The sequence below is a fragment of the Lissotriton helveticus genome, chromosome 5_1, assembly GCF_964261635.1.
Source record: "Lissotriton helveticus chromosome 5_1, aLisHel1.1, whole genome shotgun sequence".
NCBI lineage: Eukaryota > Metazoa > Chordata > Amphibia > Caudata > Salamandridae > Lissotriton > Lissotriton helveticus.
Window position 1 is genome coordinate 984,880,073 of NC_136065.1, and position 11,054 is coordinate 984,891,126.

An 11,054-nucleotide genomic window follows, 5' to 3' on the forward strand; every position below is an offset into this window, starting at 1 on the left:
AGGAGGTCTCTCATACATGCCAACACTTTAGAGGAGGAAAGTGTGAGATAAAAAAAAAAGAATATGGAGAATACATTTCTCCCATTGGCTTCTATTGAACAACAGACGAGTCTCCCGACTGAATCAGGTCTGTTTGGCATGTATGTTCTATGCAGATACATCAAATGGATAAAGTGTCTTGAGCAGCACGCTGTATTCAATTTTACGTCATGGACTGAATTCTAGTTAAAAAAAAAACGGTGAGTTTGTGCTTTTGTAGTTGTGGAGATCTGTGCCAAACCTTAATCAGGTTACAAATGACAAGTTCCAAATGTCACGACATCAACAAACACCTACACGGACTGTCAGAGAAGAAAATGGTGTCCTGCTGTGTGTCAGCCGGCCGCCTCCAGCAATCCTGATCCATGGGGTCCGGCGGTATCATGTCTCTGCCACCCTCTACCAGAAGCACAAGGTGGCAGTAAGTTACTTCTAGCCTTACAATTACATAAACTATGAGACACTGCAGAAGAAGATTGACATTGTGCGGAAGCGGCTGGATCGTCCACTGACCTTGTCGGAGAAGATAGTGTATGGCCATCTGGAGCGCGGAAGCACATACCTGCGTCTGCTACCGGACCGCGTGGCAATGCAGGACGCCACAGCACAGATGGCCATGCTCCAGTTCATCAGCAGTGGCCTACCATGGGTGGCTATGCCTGCCACCATTCACTGTGATCACCTGATTGAGGCGCAGCCCGGTGGGGATAAAAATCTGCGTAGGGCCAAGGATATTAATCAGGAGGTCTACAACTTCCTGGCAACAGCTGGATCGAAGTATGGTGTGGGCTTCTGGAAACCTGGGTCTGGCATAATTCATCAGATCATTCTGGAGAACTATGCCTTCCCAGTAGTGTTGCTGATTGGTACAGACTCCCACACCCCATAAATGATGGTGGCTTGGGGGGAATTTGTATCGGCGTTGGAGGAGCGGATGCTGTTGATGTCATGGCAAATATTCCCTGGGAGCTGAAGTGTCCAAAGGTCATTGGAGTGAAGCTGAATTGGTGCTCTTCTACCAAGGATGTGATTCTGAAGGTGGCTGGCATCCTGACTGTGAAGGGTGGCATGGGTGCCATTGTGGAGTACCACGGTCCTGGTGTAGAGGCTATTTCTTGCACAGGTATGGCAACAATCTGCAACATGGGCGCTGAGATTGGTGCAACCATTTTAGTCTTCCCCTACAATCACTGCATGCAGAAATACCTGAGCAAGACCGGAAGGAGTGAGATCACGGTTCTGGCAGATGAATTTGCCAAGGAACTAGTACCTGGTGAAGGATGCGAGTACGACGAGCTGATAGAAATAGACTTGAACCAGCTAAAACCTCATATCAATGGGCTGTTCACACCAGACCTGGCCAACCCTGTGTCTGAGGTGGGGACCATGGCAGAGTAGAAAGGCTGGCCTCTGGACATCAGAGTTGGTCTCATAGGCAGCTGAACCAACTCCAGCTACGAGGACATGGGACGTTCAGCTGCTGTGGCAAAGCAAGCCTTGGCACATGGGGTTAAGTGCAAGTCCCAGTTCACCATCACCCGAGGCTCTGAGCAGATCAGAGCTACCATTGAGTGAGACGGATATGCCCAGATTCTGCGTGATGTGGGAAGTGTAGTTCTGGCGAATGCCTGTGGCCCTTGCATTGGACAGTGGGACAGGAAGGACATCAAGAAGGGGGAGAAAAACACCATTGTGACCTCATACAACCGTAATTTTACTGGGAGGGATGATACCAACCCAGAGACCCACGCCTTTGTCACCTTGCCAGAGATTGTGAGCGCATTGTCCCTCGCTGGGACCTTGAAGTTTGACCCAGAGTGGGATTTCCTTGTTGGGGCCAACAGAGAGAAGTTCAAGCTGGAGCCACCAGATGCTGATGAGCTTCCAAAAGCGGACTTTGACCCAGGTCAGGACACTTACCAGTACCCTCCCAGTGACGGCAGGACTCAAAGAGTGGAAGTCAGTCCCACCAGTCAGCGTCTGCAGCTGCTGCAGACTTTCGAAAAATGGGATGAAAGGACCTGGAAGACATGCAGATACTCATCAAGGTAAAGGGGAAGTGCACCACAGATCGCATATCTGCTGCTGGACCTTGGCTAAAGTTCCATGGTTATCTGGACAATATTTCAAATGATCTGCTGGTCCGAGCCATCGACATTGAGAACAATAAGGCCAACTCAGTGAAGAACGCCCTAATGCAGGAGTATGGAGTCGTTCCAGATACCGCCCGCTACTACAAGAAACATGGCATCAGCTGGGTTGTGATTAGGGATGAAAACTATGGTGAGGGGTCAAGCCGGGAGCATGCTGCCTGTTGTATATTACTTGTATTCTTATCTCTATGATATTTCCCTATGTTATCTCTATGATCTTTCCCTATGTCATGCTAATTCCAGAACGGTGATGGCTCTGACTGATCCTAGAATCTTAGGAGGGGCAGTTTGTACTTGGCCAGCTAGCATTGGGATTCCTGTTGTCTCTCTGAATAAATTACCTTTCTGGCAAAAAAAGTGGCTGCAGTTTACTTACTACAATTTGGCGACGTTTTGCAGTTGTTTCTATTGATTCATTGTGGTGCGGCTCCGTCCCAAGCCCGCCCCGGACCGCCTGGTATCGGACACTCACCCTTCTCGGTAACCGAGCCCGAGGCGTCCATGGACGTTACTTTGACAACCCGCACCCCTCCCCTCTCTGTTTTTCAGGAACCTATCGGAAGCCGTCTGAGACCGGAACCACACCCCCATGACCCCGGAAGTCCCTCCTCCTCGCCTTCACCGGAACCAGGAAAAGGAAGACGCCAGGACAGAGAAGCCGTCGGAGCAGCGAACTCGTGGCAGGAGGCTCGGACCGCAGCAGCAGCAGAACAGGCGAAAGAAGAAGATGACAAGTGGAGCGAGGACTGGTGGAGTCCAGAGGAGGCGGCTGAAGAGCGGCCGCAACTCACCAGGGAGTTGCGGCAGAGTGTGTGAGTACAGCGTCTCCTACCCTCGTAGCACATTAGGTGCTTTGTAGAGAACGTTTCCCTTTAGCGTCACCTGGCTCGGCCCTCACTGTATGATATCTGTATAGCACGGCACCACTGTATAGCACTTAGTAAGGTAGAAAACCCCTCCTCACGTCCCCTCACCGATCACTCTTGTCTATTCCTCTCTTCCCTTCCGCCTCCGTCCCGCCTCCCCTCCCTTACTGTCTCTCCGTCGATCCCTCCACGATCCTCCCGTTGTGGGTTAAGGGTCAAACCACGCCAAGTCCAGCAAGACTAACCGCTCGTTATTGTTTCTTTCCCTCCGAGGACCACCCCAGCGCCCGACATACCCGAAGGACCTACCCCTACAGGACAAGTAAAGAAGAAGACCAGGAGGTCCTTCCACATCCCCGGACCTTCACTTCTATCCTGCAGTTTTCCAGCGGTGTATTGACTCTGTTTCCTTGTTTAAATAAAGAAAAGGCACGCCATTGCCCACTATATACGTGCTCCGAGCCTGATTTTCCGGCCCGCCATCATCCCACGATCACAGGTGGTGTCAGAAGTGGGATCCGCTGGAAGCATGGAGGCCGTCGTGAAGAAAATGGCGGAGACCCAGGAGCAGTGGGGAACGCTCATGGAACGGTTCCTGAAGACCGCCGAGGACGACAGGGGTCAGCTACATGACGTCCTCAAAGGTCAGGGAGTCGCACACGACCAGGCCATGGGAAAACTCAGCAACGCCCTGGGCCAGCAAAGACCGGTAGCCTCCCTCCCTTCGATAGTCTTGCAAAAGTATGTGCCGGGTGAGGACCCGGACTACTTTTTCACCAATTTCGAAAGACTTGCCCAGGCCGCCTCCTGGCCCGTCGACTGGTGGGGCCAATATCTGGGTCCCCTGTTGACCGGCGATCTACAGGCCGCCTACCAGCAAGCCAACATCCAGGGGAACACCCCCTACATTGACATTAAGAAATGCATCCTGGAGCGGTTGGGCATCGATGATGAGACCTATAGGGTTAAGCTGCGGCAGGCCAAAGAAGGACCGCAAGAAAACCCCAGGGCCTTCTCCTTCCGCATTCAGGACCTGGCTAATCGATGGCTGAGACCTGACACATCCTCAAAGGAAGACATCCATGGTAAAATCTACTTGGAGCAATTCCTGGCTTCCCTACATCCAGCCACCCAGAGGTGGGTAAGACAACATGCCCGTCTCACCCTCGAGACGGCCGTCGAGATCGCTGCGGCCTACAACCGAGCCCAAGAGCTCCAACGGAGTAGAGAAGAGCACCACAGCCGACAGCACTCCCCTGCTAGTGTTCGTCCACACCGACCACCGCTTCCCCGGAGACCCGACCCACCTCCCCTATTGCCCGCCACGGCCTTGTACCGACCACCTAACCTAGGACCACAATGTTATAACTGCGGGGGTTTTGGACACATCGCCCGCATGTGCCCCCAGAAGGAGGAACCTATGGAGGTAGGCCTCCTCCGGAACTATGTCTGTGTCAACCCGGGGGCCTCGCCTCCCCCGTTCCACTGTCCAGTGCGAATTGATGGTCCTCATGTGCTTGCTCTCGCTGATACGGGATGTCGGCAAAGTGTCCTAAGGCCTCAAGACATGGCGACTCCTGTTGGTCCTCCCACTGGTGTGGTCGACATACAATGTGTCCACGGTGATACAAAAAGGTACCCGACTGCCCGGATACGAGTGCAACACCCCGCTGATCCCGGAACCGAGCTCACTGTCGGACTTGTACCCACCCTTCCAGAACAGGCTATTCTGGGAAGCGATTATTCAGGCCTTCCGACGGACTCGTTCGCTCGATGGTGGAAGGAAGCCCCGTTCTTTCAGGACCAGCCGGTAAGGGTCCCGGCCTCCCGACCCAAGAAAACACGGACCCAGCGACGCCAAGAAAGGCAGAACTACGCCAGTGCGTTCCCCACAATACCAGACGAACATCCCTGGCAGACAGACAGAGAATTCAGGGCCGCACAAAGGGAAGACCCCCTCCTACAGGAAGCCTGGGCAAGGGCCGTAGACAACGAAGAACCCTTGCAAGTAGGTCCCTATTTTTTTAAGAAAACAGGACTGTTATATCGGAAAGGTGGACCCCAGCTACCTCCCCAGTTGTTGATCCCCGGTCCCTTCCGAGACAAGGTGCTATTCCTTGCCCACAGCCATCTCCTGGGAGGACATTTTGGGGACGAAAAAACGAGTCAGACCATACTGGAGAAGTTTTATTGGCCCGGCGTCCATCAACAAGTAAAGACCTATTGCCGGGAATGTCCAGTGTGCCAGAAAAACAGCAGGTTCAGACCTCCTAGAGTTCCCTTACTACCTCTCCCCCTCATTGATGTACCGTTCAGTCGAGTGGGGATGGACATCATAGGACCCCTCCTTCCCTCCCGCAGTGGGTGTCGCTACGCCCTAGTCCTTGTGGATCATGCCACCCGCTTCCTGGAAGCAGTTCCCCTACGTCATCCCACTACTCAAAGCATAGCTAAAGCCCTAATCGCTATCTTTTCCAGGGTAGGATTTCCCCGGGAGATCCTAACGGATCAGGGCACCCCGTTTGTATCCAGTCTTATGCAACAGGTATGTTCTCACCTTGGTATAAAACAGATCAGAACCTCGGCCTACCATCCGCAAACGGATGGATTGGTTGAGCGCTACAATGCAACGCTGAAACAAACCCTCAAAAAACTATTGGCCCTGGAAGCCAAAAGATGGGAAGAGATGTTGCCCTTGGCCCTGTTTGCCATCCGTTGTAAACCTCAGAGCAGCACTGGCTGTTCGCCTTTCGAGCTCCTGTATGGTCGGCCTCCCTGAACCCTCCTAGACATGGCCCAAGAGGTTTGGGAAGCTGAACCAGACCGAACACGTCCCCTCCCAGAGTACGTGGAAAACCTAAAAACCCACCTGTCAGTTATCCGGCATATCGTCCGCCAAAACATGGAAAACGCCCAGAGCAACCAGAAAAGACAATACGATAAAGGCACCAGAACCCGTTCCTTTTCAGTCGGAGACTTGGTCCTTTTGATGATGCCATCATCGGATCAAAAACTGTTAGGCCAATGGCAAGGCCCATACACCATCCTCCGACAGACGACCCCCGTGACGTACGAGCTGGAGCTGGATCCCACTAGAGGTACGACACAGATCTACCATATCAACCTCCTTAAGAAATGGGAGGGGCCCCGTCCCGTCATGGCCAGTGAAGCCCACCCCCCAACACTCCCCTTTGAGCCTTGTTTTGACCCCGAGCTGACAGAGAGGCAAAAACAGTCCCTTCGGGAAGCACTGCGGCCCTCCCGCCAGGTGTTTTCATCCTCCCCAGGGCACACCACGCTCATAGAACATGCCATTCACACAGACCCTGGGAAGACAGTAAGGTTGAGACCATACCGGGTCCCCGAGGCCCGAAGGAACACCATACAACAGGAAGTCGAGCAAATGCTGCGTATGGGAATCATCGAGCCCTCCGTAAGCGACTGGAACTCCCCTATAGTTTTAGTACCCAAGCCCGACGGGTCGATAAGATTTTGTATTGATTTCCGCGAGGTAAACAAGGTATCTACCTTTGACACTTATCCCTTACCACGTGTTGACGAAATGGTTGAACGGATAGGGAAAGCCAAATACATCTCCACGCTCGACCTCTGTAAGGGGTATTGGCAGATCCATCTAAGAGAACAGGACAAGAAAAAGACAGCATTCTCTACCCCGGCAGGGTTATACCAGTTTACAGTCATGCCTTTCGGCCTTCATGGCGCGCCAGCTACGTTTCAAAGAGCCATGAACCAGATTCCGAGACCCCATTCCCTATACGCAGGTGCGTACCTTGACGACATCGTCATATTTAGCGATAGCTGGGAACTACATCTGGAACACCTATGTCGGGTTGTCACTGCATTGGGGGCTTGTGGGTTTACCATCAACCCCGCCAAAACCACCCTAGCGGCCCAAACGGTCAAACACCTGGGTTTCCTGTTGGGGGAAGGTGTTATCCGGCCCCAAAAAAACAAAGTGGAAGCCATCCAAGCCCTCCCCTTCCCCAGGACGCGCAAAGACCTCCGAGCATTCTGGGCCTCCTAGGGTATTATCGGAGGTTCGTCCCCAATTTTTCCCAGAGGGCGGCTCCCCTCACGGACCTCCTAAAGAAAACAGCCAAGACAGAGGACACCCTAAGAAACCCTACACCCCTACTGTTGCAGGCCTTTCATGAACTGAAGCTCTCCTTGACCACCGAGCCTGTATTGGTCAGTCCAGACTACACCCGACCATTCTTGTTGCAGACTGACGCTTCAGACCAGGGTCTGGGAGCAGTCCTCTCCCAACCAGACGATAAAGGGAATGAGAGACCGATCCTGTTTCTGAGCAGAAAACTGTTTCCCCGCGAAATGAACTATGCTGTCGTGGAAAAAGAGGCTCTCGCCATAAAATGGGCTGTCGAGAGTCTCCGGTACTATCTGGACGGCAGGGAGTTCCTCATTTACACCGACCATGCCCCATTAGAATGGATGGCCCGGAACAAGGGACACAATGACCGGGTCCTCCGCTGGTTTTTGTCATTACAACCGTACCGTTTCAAAACCATCCACCGTAAGGGCTCCGAGCAAGGGAATGCAGACTTCCTCTCCCGGTACCCCATCTCCCCAACCCGTACAAGAAGGACAGCTAGGGGAAGGGAATGTGGTGCGGCTTCGTCCCAAGCCCGCCCCGGACCGCCTGGTATCAGAAACTCACCCTTCTCGGTAACGGAGCCCGAGGCGTCCATGGACGTTACCTTGACAACCCGCACCCCTCCCCTCTCTGTTTTTCAGGAACCTATCGGAAGCCGTCTGAGACCGGAACCACACCCCCGTGACCCCGGAAGTCCCTCCTCCTCGCCTTCACCGGAACCAGGAAAAGGAAGACGCCAGGACAGAGAAGCCGTCGGAGCAGCGAACTCGTGGCAGGAGGCTCGGACCGCAGCAGCAGCAGAACAGGCGAAAGAAGAAGAAGACGAGTGGAGCGAGGACTGGTGGAGTCCAGAGGAGGTGGCTGAAGAGCGGCCGCAACTCACCAGGGAGTTGCGGCAGAGTGTGTGAGTACAGCGTCTCCTACCCTCGTAGCACATTAGGTGCTTTGTAGAGAACGTTTCCCTTTAGCGTCACCTGGCTCGGCCCTCACTGTATGATATCTGTATAGCACGGCACCACTGAATAGCACTTAGTAAGGTAGAAAACCCCTCCTCACGTCCCCTCACCGATCACTCTTGTCTATTCCTCTCTTCCCTTCCGCCTCCGTCCCGCCTCCCCTCCCTCACTGTCTCTCCGTCGATCCCTCCACGATCCTCCCGGTGTGGGTTAAGGGTCAAATCACGCCAAGTCCAGGAAGACTAACCGCTCGTTATTGTTTCTTTCCCTCCGAGGACCACCCCAGCGCCCGACCTCCCCGAAGGACCTACCCCTACAGGACAAGTAAAGAAGAAGACCAGGAAGTCCTTCCACATCCCCGGACCTTCACTTCTATCCTGCAGTTTTCCAGCGGTGTATTGACTCTGTTTCCTTGTTTAAATAAAGAAAAGGCACGCCATTGCCCACTATATACGTCTTCCGAGCCTGATTTTCCGGCCTGCCATCGTCCCACGATCACATTCATTCAGTAAATGGTTATCTGTGGATTTCTTAAAGGACATTACTACAGAGACCACCATAAAGCATTTAAAGTTACTTTTCCAACAAGAGGGTTTTCCTAGTGCCATTATTACAGATAATGGGACGAAGTTAGTTTCTCAGACTATGCGTTCTTTCTTGAATAATTGTGGTGTTTCACACCATAGAACTTTCCTTTACAACCCACAGGGAAATGGCCTATGTGAGTGTAAAGGGGACGACAGGCCTCCGGTTCATTCTACGAACCCTACAACCCTGTGTGGGTATTCACCATGTGACCCCCCTCCTTTCATTGCAGCCATCGCAACCGCCGGTCTGGACTGGCTCCGACGAACAATACAGCTGTGATGCCGAAGATGACGACTGCGGGCCCTTTAACTGGCTTGGGAACAGTGAAGAGTAGGAGTCCAGATACGCCTCAAATACGGCAGGTGAAAGCAGTCAGGTGTGCTTGTACACCAGAGGAGCGGAAGGCGAGTGGCGAGGTGAGGCGCGGAGCGAGAGGAACAAAGCGAGAGACGAACAGAGGACCCAGTATTTCATTTACGGAGGGAGAGGAGGAGGAGAGGGGAGACCCGTCGGCGGCACGGGAGCCAGGAGGCCAACGGCAACACGAGCCGCCCAGCCGCATGCCAGGAGGTGTGTGCCTCTCAGAGGTACGCAAGCGTATCACGGGCTGGGTTGGGAGAAGGGGTGGGTCAGTAACGTAAACTGATTCCCTTCGTTTCCCTTATTGCCCTTCCTACACCCCCACGTCCCCTCACTTTGTTGTAGATAGTCACCGCTGGTGTCCCCTCCCTCCCTTTCCCGATTACCTGTGTTGGGGTATGACTCGAAACTGATACGACCTCTCTTGTGTCATCCCCCACGGCGGAGTGCAACTCACGACGGAGACGGATCAGGAAGAGACCCGACGGAGCCCAGTATGGAGGAAGGAGGAGGGAACACGGAGAAGACGCCGAGCAGAGAGAAGCTGATTTCCGCGGAGGGTTCCAGTCCGGAAGACGTGTACTGACTTTTTGTATCAGCAAATGAAACCGGCACAAACCAAAACTCGACTCCTGCCCATTATTACCCACCCCGCTACAGTGAGCGAATTAACAGACTTGTGAAAGGCACGATACAAATGGCACTTTCGAAAGGGTGTTCTGTCAATGATTTTGTACAAGATATGGTTTATGCTTACCGTACTACCACCCATGGTACTCAGAACAATTCACCTTTTGAAATTATGCGGGGAAGAGTTCAGAGTACTAATTTAACTCCTTCTTGGTTAAAAGATTTGTTATCCAATAATCATCAATTGTAAATAAATGGGGGAGTAAAGACGTGTACTTCTAACATTTCTAAAGGGGACTATATTAAGGTGAAACCTGGGAGGGTCTCTAGAGGGTTATCCAAATTTAGAGGTCCATATACTGTAAAAGAAGTATTTCCTCACTATGTTGTTCTTACAAATGGTGAGAGGTGGAACATTAGAAGAGTGGCGTTATATCAGAAGGGAAAAGGAAGCATGTCTTATGATGGTACTGGGGAAAATCAGTATGATTACAATGGTAGGAATAGTGGTTATATGTTTACTTCTTCAGAAGATTCTACTACTCCATATTCTTTTCCAGTTCACAGGAGAAGTGATGGTGGAGGTGATGCTACTGACTCACAATGCTGCAGTAGTATGACCAATGCCACTTCTGATTCTTCTACTTCCAGTACTGTGTCTTTCCAGGTTAATTCCAGGTCTTTAAGGTTTCGTAGACCACCTTTGTATTTGAATGATTATTGTTGTGATTAATCCCAATATACTATTTTTGTTTTTAGTTGTTTTATTGTAATGGTGGTTTTCTTTTCTGTATACTGAGAGCAGATGTGTTGTATATTACTTGTATTCTTATCTCTATGATATTTCCCTATGTTATCTCTATGATCTTTCCCTATGTCATGCTAATTCCAGAACGCTGATGGCTCTGACTGATCCTAGAATCTTAGGAGGGGTAGTTTGTACTTGGCCAGCTAGCGTTGGGATTCCTGTTGTCTCTCTCTGAATAAATTACCTTTCTGGCAAGAAAAGTGGCTGCAGTTTACTTACTACACTGCCCTGGAACCACGACACTTGGGTGGACTGGCCATTATCACCAAAAGCTTCACCAGGATCCATGAAATGAACCTAAAGAAGCAGGGTCTGCTGCCCCTCACTTTCGCAGACCATGACAAAGTTCACCCAGAGGACAAGATTACGATCGCTGGACTCCAAGACTTTGCAGCGGGCAAGCCCCTGTAGTGCATCATCAAGCATCAGAACGGCAGCACAGACACCGTCCTGCTGAACCACACCTTCAACGAGACCCAGGCTGGCAGTGCACTTTACCCCATGAAACAGCTGCAGTTATAG

At 52.0% G+C, this 11,054-nt stretch overlaps 1 pseudogene; it reads left to right on the plus strand.

The window, feature by feature from the left end:
* Window positions 1-356: 356 nt before the first annotated feature.
* LOC144752577 (aconitate hydratase, mitochondrial pseudogene) lies at window positions 357-11,054 on the plus strand (annotated as a pseudogene).